The sequence below is a fragment of the Oncorhynchus clarkii genome, chromosome 2, assembly GCF_045791955.1.
Source record: "Oncorhynchus clarkii lewisi isolate Uvic-CL-2024 chromosome 2, UVic_Ocla_1.0, whole genome shotgun sequence".
Lineage (NCBI taxonomy): Eukaryota > Metazoa > Chordata > Actinopteri > Salmoniformes > Salmonidae > Oncorhynchus > Oncorhynchus clarkii.
Window position 1 is genome coordinate 39131785 of NC_092148.1, and position 12829 is coordinate 39144613.

At 42.5% G+C, this 12829-nt stretch overlaps 1 protein-coding gene across 1 annotated transcript in view; it reads left to right on the forward strand.

Annotated features, from left to right (window-relative positions):
• LOC139367884 (BR serine/threonine kinase 2a) overlaps positions 1-12829 on the forward strand; it is a 497374-nt gene that overhangs the window by 235342 nt on the left and 249203 nt on the right. The window lies entirely within an intron of this gene.

Here is a 12829-nt window from a genome sequence, read left to right on the forward strand (position 1 = left end):
CAAATAGAGTTTCCAAATGTCAAGTACCTGGTAATGACAAAATACATGTTTTGTTATTGGTTAACAATTACAGATATTGAATTGTACAAAACCAGATGGATGTCCCTCCGTTAAACTTTCATAAGGCAGTTCTGAAAGACCCAACCCAATGTTTCTGGGAGAGCCAATCAGAAAGAACAGTATAATATAATACAGTATATACGAGATGAGTAAAGCAGAAATATGTAAACATTATTAAAGTGACTAGTGTTCCATTATTAAAGTGGCCAGTGATTTCATGTCTTTGTATTTGGGGCAGCAGTCTCTAAAGTGCAGGGTCACGTAACCAGGTGGAAGCAACCTAGCGATGGCTATTTAACAGTCTGATGGCTGTTAGAAGCTGTTTTTCAGTCTCTCAGTTACAGCTTTGTTGCACCAGTACTGACCTCGCCTTCTGGATGTTAGCGGAGTTAACAGGCAGTGGCTAGGGTGGTTGTTTTCCTTGATAATCTTTTTTGGCCTTCCTGTGACATCGGGTGCTTTAGGTGTCCTGGAGGGCAGGTAGTTTTCCCCCGTTGATGCGTTGTGCAGACCGCACAACCCTCTGGAGAACCCTGCGGTTGTGGGCAGTGCAGTTGCCGTACCAGGCGGTGATACAGCCCAACAGGATGCTCTCAATTGTGCATCTTTAGAAGTTTGTGAGGGTTTTAGGTGACAAGCCAAATTTCTTCAGCCTCCTAAGGTTTAAGAGGCACTGTTGCGCCTTCTTTACCACACTGTCTTTGTGGGTGGACCATTTTAGTTTGTCCGTGATGTGTACACCGAGGAACTTGAAACTTTCCACCTTCTCCATTGCTGTCCCATCGATGTGGATAGGTTTTTGCTCCCTCTGCTGTTTCCTGAAATCCATGATCACATTGAGTGAGAGGTTGTTTTCCTGACACCACACTCCGAGTGCCCTCACATCCTCCCTATAGGCTCTCTCGTCGTTGTTGGTGATCAAGTCTACTACTGTTGTGTTGTCTGAAAACTTGATGATCGAGTTGGAGACGTGCAGTCATGGGTGAACAGGGAGTACAGGAAGGGGCTGAGTACGCACCCTTATGAGGCCCCATGGTTGAGGATCAGCGAAGTGTAGATGTTGTTTCCTACCTTCACCACCTGGGGGCGGCCCGTCAGGAAGTCCAGGACCCATTCACACAGGGCGGGGTTGAGACCCAGGGACTCATGCTTAATGATGAGCTTGGGAACTATGGTGTTGAATGCTGAGCTGTAGTCAATTAACAGCATTCTTCCAAAGATAATCCTCTTGTCCAGATGGGATAGGGCAGTGTGATGGCGATTGTATCGTCTGTGGACCTATTGGGGCGGTATGCAAATTTCTTTGGGTCTGGGGTGACAGGTAAGTTGGAGGTGATATGATCCTTGACTAGTCTCTCAAAGCACTTCATGATGACAGAAGTGAGTAATACTGGGCGATAGTCATTCAGTTCAGTTACCTTTGCCTTCTTGGGTACAGGAACAATCAATGGTGGCCATCTTCATTTATGTGGGGACAGCAGACTGGGATAGGGAAAGATTGAATATGTCTGTTAACACACCAGCATGCTAGTCTGCACATGCTCTCAGGACGCGGCTAGGGATTCTGCCATATTCCAGGTCATCTTTCCGTGAATAAATGCGGTGGTTCGCGCTTTCAGTTTTGCACGAATTCCGCCATCTATCCACGGTTTCTGGTTAGGGTAGGTTTAAATAGTGACAGTGTGAACAACATCTCCTATGCACTTCCTTATAAACTCACTCACTGAGTGAGTGGTCAGATTTTCAGAACGGAGGGCAGGGGAGGGCCTTGTATGCAGTGATCCAGAGTTTTGCCAGCCTGGGTACTACAATCAATATGCTGATAGAATTTAGGTAGCCTTGTTCTCAAATTCGATTTGTTAAAATCCCCAGCTACAATAAATGCAGCCTTCGGATGCAGTATATGTTTTTCAGTTTGCATGGAGTCCAGTGGAGTTCCTTGAGGGCCATCGTGGTGTCAGCTTGGGGGGGATGTACACTGCTGGAAAGCAACCGTAGCCCTAATTTCGCCTACCTTGTTATCTAGAGACTCTACATTAGCAAGTAAAATACTCAGAATCGGTGGGTGGTGTGCGCGCCTCCGAAGTCTGACCAGAAAGCCGCTCCGTCTACCTCTCCTGTGGCGATGTTGTTTTGGGTTAGCCTCTGGAAACAGTTCGAATTCCTTGGGTGGTTCAAACAAAGGATCCGCTTTGGGAAAGTCGTATTCCTGGTTATAGTGCTGGTAAGTTGACGTCGCTCTGATATCCAATAGTTATTCCCGGCTGTATGTAATAACACTTAATATTTTCTTGGCTAACAATGTAAGAAATAATATATAAAAAAACGAAATACTCCATAGTTTAAGGACTAGAAGCGAGGTGACCCTCTGTCGGCGCCATCAATATAATAGGCCTATGTTCTGTTTTAGAAGGCACTGTGAAACAGTAAAACAAATATGTAATGCACTCTTGCACCTCTTTGTTGGGACAATTATAGTTGTATTGCATATTGTGTTGAACTGTTTTGCGATTCAGCGGCTATGTAAATGAGATAGTTATGGCTCCTTTTTGTTTACATGCCTTGCTGTGGCTTTTTGTGTCACCTTCAACAGGCAGTTTTTGTTTATATACCTTGATGTGGCTGTTTGTGTAACCTACAAGAGCTGCACCATGCCTTGACTGTTCATGTCACATATAACATGCCTTGATGTGACTGTTTATGTTACCTACAACAGGTGCACCATGCACCTGGGGACGCTACCGTGGGACGTTAATGTGACTGTTTATGTTCCGCACCCACAATAGTGTGGCAATGGTTGAAGCTCTATGTTATTTTCAAATCTCCCTACCATCATATCTAAGCCAATATGACCTTAATGTCGATGAAAAAAATGCAAATCAACACATTTCCCACCTCTCGTCATGAGCCATCAGTCCGTTACCAAGAACCACATACCAGATTTTTAATCAGTTTTCAGAGTATTTTCTGCTCCCACATAGCTCAAAGTCTAGATGTTGGATTAAAACGAGACTATAAAGTTCATAAACTGACGGATTGACAAAATGTTCAGGTGCAACAGCTATGAAATGTATCATTTATCGCTCTCACATGTTCATTTCTGTCCATTAAGAACCAAGAATGTGCTACCTTTTTGTAGCATTTCTGACCATGCTAACATATTTTTTAGCCTAAACTCAGAGTTCTATCTAACTGGGTACAGCAACTCCGTTGCTCGGCAGTAATAAGAAGTGAAGGAGAACAAACTTAGATATGTTTTGTGAAAAAAAGCACTGGCTAGCTACATCAGTTCAAAACCAACACCCAACTTTGGGCAAATTGTCATGCTGCCACCTTAAAATGCATGCAATGGGCTTTTGCAAAACTAGCTAGCCTCTCCATGGTCCAAGCTATGGTAAGAGCTAACCAGATTTCACTGTCCGACAGGATACAACTCAAACTGTGGCTGAGAAAACAAATTGGTAGCTAGAGCCTAGTGGTTGGGCCAGTAATCAAAAGTTTGCTGGATCAAATCCCAGAGCTGACAAGGTAAAATTATGTTGTTCTGCCCCTGAACATGGCAGTTAACCCTCTGTTCCCTGGTAGGACGTCATTGAAAATAAGAATTTGTTCTTAACTGAATTGCCTAGTTAAATAAAGGTTAAATATACAGTTGATGTCGGAAGTTTACATACACTTAGGTTGGAGTCGTTAAAACTCGTTTTTCAACCACTCCACCAATTCCTTGTCAACAATCTAGTCGGTTAGGAAATCGACTTTGTTCATGACACAAGTACTTTTTCCAACAATTGTTTACAGACTGTATCGCAATTACAGTTGGTCAGAAGTTTACATAAACTAAGTTGACAGTGCCTTTAAACAGCTTGGAAAATTCCAGAAAATTATGTCATGGCTTTAGAAGGTTCTAATTGACATAATTTGAGTCAATTGGAGGTGTACCTGTTGATGTATTTCAAGGCCTACCTTCAAATTCAGTGGATCTTTGCTTGACATCATGGGAAAATCAAAAGAAATCAGCCAAGTTCTCCACAAGTCTGGTTCATCCTTGGGAACCATTTCCAAACGTCTGAAGGTACCACGTTCATCTGTAAAAACAATAGTACGCAATTTTAAACACCATTGGACGACGCAGCCGTCATACCGCTCAGGAAGGAGACGCGTTCTGGCTCCTAGAAATGAACGTACTTTGGTGCGAAAAGTCAATCCCAAAACAACAGCAAAGGATCTTGTGAAGATGACGGAGGAAAAACGCACAAAAGTATCTATATCCACAGTAAAACGAGTCCTATATCGACATAGCCTGAAAGGCCGCTCTGCAAGGAAGAAGCCACTGCTCCAAAACTTCCATAAAAAAGCCACACTACACTTTGCAACTGCACATGGGGACAAAGATTGTACTTTTTGGAGAAATGTCCTCTGGTCTGATGAATCAAAAATATTACTGTTTGGCCATAATGACCATCGTTATGTTTGGAGGAAAAGGAGGGAGGCTTGCAAGCTGAAGAACACCATCACAACCGTGAATCATGGGGGTGGCAGCATCATGTTGTGGGGGTGCTTTGCTGCAGGAAGGTGGTGCACTTCACAAAATAGATGGCATCATGAGGATAGTAAAGTTATGTGGATATATTGAAGCAACATCTCAAGACATCAGACAGGAAGTTTAAAGCTTGGTCGCAAATGGTTCTTCCAAATGGACAATGACCCCAAGCATACTTCCAAAGTTGTGGCAAAACGGATGAAGGACAACAAAGTCAAGGTATTGGAATGACAATCACAAAGCCCTGACCTCAATCCTATAGAACATTTGTAGGCAGAACTGAAAAAGCGTGTGCGAGCAAGGAGGCCTACAATCTGACTCAGTTACACCAGCTCTGTCAGGAGGAATGGACCAAAATGCATGCAACTTATTGTGGAAGCCTTATGAAGTCTACCCGAAACGTTTGACCCAAGTTAAACAATTTAAAGGCAATGCTACCAAATACTAATTGAGTGTTTGTAAACTTCTGCCCCACTGGGAATGTGATGAAAGAAATGAAAGCTGAAATAAATCATTCTCTCTACTATTATTCTGACATTTCACATTCTTAAAATAAAGTGGTGATCCTATCTGACCTAAGATAAATTTTTACTAGGATTAAATGTCAGAAATTGTGAAAAACAGAATTTAAATGTACTTGGCTAAGGTGTATGCAATCTTCTGACTTCAACTGTACACTATATATTTTGTAAATGTAGCTAGCGATGTTAAACCCCTAATGCACATGTAAACTGCACCTTGGTTGTGCACTGCAGTGTGCAAATGCATGCTTGCTAGCATCCGAAAAACTCAACAGTTTTGAACATCCAGAATAAATTCCAGTACACTCCTTTTTCGGTCTTCTTTAAACATTTTTAATCCAAATATGTCACAAATATACAGTGCCAAACTAACTCAGTGGACAACTATCTCCATTTAACCATCTTGATTGTATTTACAGCTCCGGTCTGGATGCTGGACTAGCCCATGTGTTTTGTATTTGTCAACATCTCTGCTGTGCATGGCCCTTCCAGTGGTGAGGCGATAGTGGTGGGGTAGGGCTCTAATTCCCACCCCCAAACTTAGATTATATAAATGTAGTGGATGCATAACTCTTCAATTCTTTAGTTTCACAATCAATTCCAGAATGCCCCTTCTACTGTCTACTTGACATTTTAATCCAAATGTCTGCTGATCAACAGTGCCAAACTAACAACACTGTCATTTGACTGTCTTGATTCTTATCGTGTTCACGTGCTAGTCGGAACTATCTAACTCTGAAATGTCCGAGTTGATTAATGGTCGAAAGCAGCACGTGTACAACTACAACCATTTAGCAATTTGGAATACGTCAGTTTCCTAGTTCTGACAAGCACGTGAACGCGACATGTATTTACAGCTCTGATCTGGATACTGGACTAGCCCATGTGTTGGCTATTTGTGACTCGTTTCAGGAAACTAGGTGTATACAGTGCCCTGCGAAAGTATTCGGCCCCCTTGAACTTTGCGACCTTTTGCCACATTTCAGGCTTCAAACATAAAGATATAAAACTGTATTTTTTTGTGAAGAATCAACAACAAGTGGGACACAATCATGAAGTGGAACGACATTTATTGGATATTTAAAACTGTTTTAACAAATCAAAAACTGAAAAATTGGGAGTGCAAAATTATTAAGTTAATACTTTGTAGCGCCACCTTTTGCTGCGATTACAGCTGTAAGTCGCTTGGGGTATGTCTCTATCAGTTTTGCACATCGAGAGACTGACATTTTTTCCCATTCCTCCTTGCAAAACAGCTCGAGCTCAGTGAGGTTGAATGGAGAGCATTTGTGAACAGCAGTTTTCAGTTCTTTCCACAGATTCTCGATTGGATTCAGGTCTGGACTTTGACTTGGCCATTCTAACACCTGGATATGTTTATTTTTGAACCATTCCATTGTAGATTTTGCTTTATGTTCTGGATCATTGTCTTGTTGGAAGACAAATCTCCGTCCCAGTCTCAGGTCTTTTGCAGACTCCATCAGGTTTTCTTCCAGAATGGTCCTGCATTTGGCTCCATCCATCTTCCCATCAATTTTAACCATCTTTCCTGTCCCTGCTGAAGAAAAGCAGGCCCAAACCATGATGCTGCCACCACCATGTTTGACAGTGGGGATGGTGTGTTCAGCTGTGTTGCTTTTACGCCAAACATAACGTTTTGCATTGTTGCCAAAAAGTTTAATTTTGGTTTCATCTGACCAGAGCACCTTCTTCCACATTGGTGTGTCTCCCAGGTGGCTTGTGGCAAACTTTAAACAACACTTTTTATGGATATCTTTAAGAAATGGCTTTCTTCTTGCCACTCTTCCATAAAGGCCAGATTTGTGCAATATACAGCTGATTGTTGTCCTATGGACAGAGTCTCCCACCTCAGCTGTAGATCTCTGCAGTTCATCCAGAGTGATCATGGGCCTCTTGGCTGCATCTCTGATCAGTCTTCTCCTTGTATGAGCTGAAAGTTTAGAGGGACGGCCAGGTCTTGGTAGATTTGCAGTGGTCTGATACTCCTTCCATTTCACTATTATCACTTGCACAGTGCTCCTAGGGATGTTTAAAGCTTGGGAAATATTTTTGGATCCAAATCCTGCTTTAAACTTCTTCACAACAGTATCTCGGACCTGCCTGGTGTGTTCCTTGTTCTTCATGATGCTCTCTGCGCTTTTAACGGACCTCTGAGACTATCACAGTGCAGGTGCATTTATACGGAGACTTGATTACACACAGGTGGATTATATTTATCATCATTAGTCATTTAGGTCAACATTGGATCATTCAGAGATCCTCACTGAACTTCTGGAGAGAGTTTGCTGCACTGAAAGTAAAGGTGCTGAATAATTTTGCGCGCCCAATTTTTCAGTTTTTGATTTGTTAAAAAAGTTTGAAATATCCAATAAATGTCGTTCCACTTCTTGATTGTGTCCCACTTGTTGTTACTTCTTCACAAAAAAATACAGTTTTATATCTTTATGTTTGAAGCCTGAAATGTGGCAAAAGGTCGCAAAATTCAAGGGGGCCGAATACTTTCGCAAGGCACTGTATATACATATATATATATATATATATATATATATACACTGCTCAAAAAATAAAGGGAACACTAAAATAACACATCCTAGATCTGAATGAATGAAATATTCTTATTAAACACTTTTTTCTTTACATAGTTGAATGTGCTGACAACAAAATCACACAAAAATGATCAGTGGAAATCAAATTTATCAACCCATGGAGGTCTGGATTTGGAGTCACACTCAAAATTAAAGTGGAAAACCACACTACAGGCTGATCCAACTTTTATGTAATGTCCTTAAAACAAGTCAAAATTAGGCTCAGTAGTGTGTGTGGCCTCCACGTGCCTGTATGACCTCCCTACAACGCCTGGGCATGCTCCTGATGATGTGGCGGATGGTCTCCTGAGGGATCTTCTCCCAGACCTGGACTAAAGCATCCACCAACTCCTGGACAGTCTGTGGTGCAACGTGGCGTTGGTGGATGGAGCGAGACATGATGTCCCAGATGTGCTCAATTGGATTCAGGTCTGGGAACAGGCGGGCCAGTCCATAGCATCAATGCCTTCCTCTTGCAGGAACTGCTGACACACTCCAGCCACATGAGGTCTAGCATTGTCTTGCATTAGGAGGAACCCAGGGCCAACCGCAATAGCATATGGTCTCACAAGGGGTCTGATGATCTCATCTCGGTACCTAATGGCAGTCAGGCTACCTCTGGTGAGCACATGGAGGGCTGTGCGGCCCCCCAAATAAATGCCACCCCACACCATGACTGACCCACCGCCAAACCGGTCATGCTGGAGGATGTTGCAGGTAGAAGAACGTTCTCCACGGTGTCTCCAGACTCTGTCACGTCTGTCACATGTGCTCAGTGTGAACCTGCTTTCATCTGTGAAGAACACAGGGCGCCAGTGGCGAATTTGCCAATCTTGGTGTTCTCTGGCAAATGCCAAACGTTCTGCACGGTGTAGGGTTGTAAGCACAACCCCCACCTGTGGACGTCGGGCCCTCATACCACCCTCATGGAGTCTGTTTCTGACCGTTTGAGCAGACACATGCACATTTGTGGCCTGCTGGAGGTCATTTTGCAGGGCTCTGGCAGTGCTCCTTCTGCTCCTCCTTGCACAAAGGCGGAGGTAGCGGTCCTGCTGCTGGATTGTTGCCCTCCTAGGGCCTCTTCCACGTATCCTGATGTACTTGCCTGTCTCCTGATAACGCCTCTATGCTCTGGACACTACGCTGACAGACACAGCAAACCTTCTTGCCACAGCTCGCATTGATGTGCCATCCTGGATGAGCTGCACTACCTGAGCCACTTGTGTGGGTTGTAGACTCCGTGCTACCACTAGAGTGAAAGCACCGCCAGCATTCAAAAGTGACCAAAACATCAGCCAGGAAGTATAGGAACTGAGAAGTGGTCTGTGGTCTCCACTTGCAGAACCACTCCTTTATTGGGGGTGTCTTGCTAATTGCCTATAATTTCCACCTGTTGTCTATTCCATTTGCGCAACAGCATGTGAAATTTATTCTCAATCAGTGTTGCTTCCTAAGTGGAAAGTTTGATTTCACAGAAGTGTTATTGACTTGGAGTTACATTTTGTTGTTTAAGTGTTCCCTTTATTTTTTTGAGCAGTGTGTGTATATATATATATATATATATATATATATATATATATATATATATATATATAATGTGTACAGATGAATGTGGTACCTTCAGGTGTTTGGTCTACAATTTTTTTTCTGAAGTCTAGGCTGATTTCTTTTGATTTTCCCATGATGTCAAGTAAAGAGGCACTGAGTTTGAAGGTAGGCCTTGAAAAACATCCACAGGTACACCTCCAATTGACTGAAATTATGTCAATGAGCCTATCAGAAGCTTCTAAAACCATTACATAATTTTCTTGAATTTTCCAAGCTGTTTAAAGGGACAGTCAACTTAGTGTATGTAAACTTCTGACCCATTGGAATTGTGATGCAGTGAATTATAAGTTAAATAATCTGTCTGTAAACATTAGTTGGAAAAATTACTTGTGTCATGCGCAAAGTAGATGTCCTACATGACTTGCCAAAACTATAGTTTGTTAACAAGACATTTGTGGAGTGGTTGAAAAACAAGTTTTAATGACTCCAACCTAAGTGTATGTAAACTTCCGACTTCCACTGTATATGCAGTACCACCTACTCATTCCAGGGTTTTCTTCATTTTTTTTATATTTTCTACATTGTAGATGTCACGCTCGTCATAATGATTGGACGAAGGCACAGCGTGCGTAGAGTTCCACATATTTTAATTGATAGAAACTCACCAAACAAGCACAAACGAAATGTGACTCTACTGGTGTGCACACAGGCAACTATCTTTAGACAAGATCCCACAAAGCACAATGAGGAAATGGCTGTCTAAATATGATCCCCAATCAGAGACAACGATAAATAGCTGTCTCTGATTGGGAACCATACCAGGCCAACATTAATCACCTAGATGACCCACCATAGTCACTATCATGCCCCAACCAACAGAGAATAAATAAAATCAAATGTATTTATATAGCCCTACATACATCAGCTGATATCTCAAAGTGCTGTACAGAAACCCAGCCTAAAACCCCAAACAGCAAGCAATGCAGGTGTTGAAGCACGTTGGCTAGGAAAAACTCCCTAGAAAGGCCAAAACCTAGGAAGAAACCTAGAGAGGAACCAGGCTATGAGGGGTGGCCAGTCCTCTTCTGGCTGTGCCGGGTGGAGAGTATAACAGAACATGGCCAAGATGTTCAAATGTTCATAAATGACCAGCATGGTCAAATAATAATAATCACAGTAGTTGTCGAGGGTGCAGCAAGTCAGCAACTCAGGAGTAAATGTCAGTTGGCTTTTTATAGCCGATCATTAAGAGTATCTCTACCACTCCTGCTGTCTTTAGAGAGTTGAAAACAGCAGGTCTGGGACAGGAAGCATGACCGGTGAACACGTCAGGATTCCATAGCCGCAGGCAGAACAGTTGAAACTGGAGCAACAGCACGGCCAGGTGGACTGGGGACAGCAAGGAGTCATCATGCCAGGTAGTCCTGAGGCATGGTCCTAGGGCTCGTGTCCTCTGAGAGAGAGAAAGAAAGAAAGAGAGAATTAGAGAGAGCATATTTAAATTCACACAGGACACCAGATAAGACAGGAGAAGTACTCCAGATATAACAAACTGACCCTAGCCCCACGACACATAAACTACTGCAGCATAAATACTGGAGGCTGAGACAGGAGGGGTCAGGAGACACTGTAGTCCCATCCGATGATACCCCCGGACAGGGCCAAACAGGAAGGATATAACCCCACCCACTTTGCCAAAGCACAGCCACCACACCACTAGAGGGATATCTTCAATCACCAACTTACCATCCTGAGACAAGGCCGAGTATAGCCCACAAAGACCTCCGCCACGGCACAACCCAAGGGGGTTTTGCAGCTCTCTATGGTCAGGGCGTGACAGTAGAATAATAGTGAAGACATCAAAACTCTGAAATAACACATATGGAATCATGTAGTAACCAGAAAAGTGTTAACAAATCATAGAAATAGCCACCATTGGCCTTGATGACAGATTTGCACACTCTTGGCATTCTCTCAACTAACTTCATGAGGTTGTCACCTGGAATGCATTTCAATGAACAAGTTTGTCTTGTTAAAGGTTAATTTGTGGATATTCTTTCATTCTCAATAACTTTGAGCCAATTAGTTGTGTTGTGAAGAGGTAGGGGTGGTATACAGAAGACAGCCCTATTTGGTAAAAGACCAAGTCCGTATTATGTCAAGAACAGCTCAAATAAGCAAAGAGAAATGACAGTCCATCATTACTTTAAGACATGAAGGTCAGACAATACAGAACATTTCAAGAACTGAAAGTTTCTTCAAGTGCAGTCGTAAGAACGAAAAAGTTATATGATGAAACTGGCTCTAAGGAAAGGAAGACGAAGCGTTACCTCTGCTCATTAGAGCTAACTGCACCTCAGAAATTACAGCCCAGTAACAGACACATCTCAACAACAACTTTTCAAAGGAGATTGGGTGAATCAGTCCTTCATGGTAGAATTGCTGCAAAGAAACCATTACTGAAGGTCACCAATAAGAAGAAGACTTGCTTGGGCCAAGAAACACAAGCAATGGACATTAGACGGGGGGAAATCTGTTCTTTGGTCTGATGAGTCCAAATGTGAGATTTATGGTTCCCACCGCTGTGTCTTTGTGAGACCCAGAGTAGGTGAACAGATGATCTCCATATGTGTGGTTCCCACCGTGAATCATGGAGGAGGAGTGAATTTAACCGGAACCAGAATGGCTACCACAGCATTATGCAGTGCTTTTCTTTGCAACTCTGCCTGGAAGGCCAGGATCCCGGAGTCGCCTCTTCACTTTTGACTTTGAGACTGTTGTTTAGCAGGTACTATTTAATGAAGCTGCCAGTTGAGGACTTGTGAGGCATCTGTTTCTCAAACTAGACACTAATGTACTTGTCCTCTTGCTCAGTTGTGCACCGGGGCCTCCCACTCCTCTTTCTATTCTAGTTAGAGACCGTTTGCGCTGTTCTGTGAAGGGAGTCGTACACAGTGTTGTACGAGATCTTCAATTTCTTGGCAATTTGTTGCATGGAATAGACTTAATTTCTCAGAACAAGAATAGATTGACATGTTTCAGAAGACAGTGCTTTGTTTCTGTCCATTTTGAGCCTGTAATCGAACCCTCAAATGCTCATGCACTAGATACTCAACTAAGAAGAAGAAGGACAGTTTTATTGCTTGTTTAATGAGGACAACAGTTTTGAAACAGTGCTAGCATAATTGCAAAAGGGTTTTCTAATGATCAATTAGCCTTTTAAAATGATAAGCTTGGATTAGCTTACACAACGTGCCATTGGAACACAGGAGTGATGGTTGCTGATGGGCCTCTCTGTACACCTATATAGATAGATATTCCATAAAACATCAGCCGTTTCCAGCTACAATGATCATTTACAACATTAACAATGTCTACACTGTATTTCTGATTAATGTTATTTTACTGGACAAAAAAAACAAAAACAATCTTTGTAAAACAATGACATTTCTAAGTGACCCCAAACTTTTGAATGGTAGTGTGTGTTACCACTTCTCAATCATGGTGAAATCGTAAAATCTAATCAAATGTTATTTTTCACATGCTTTGTAAAC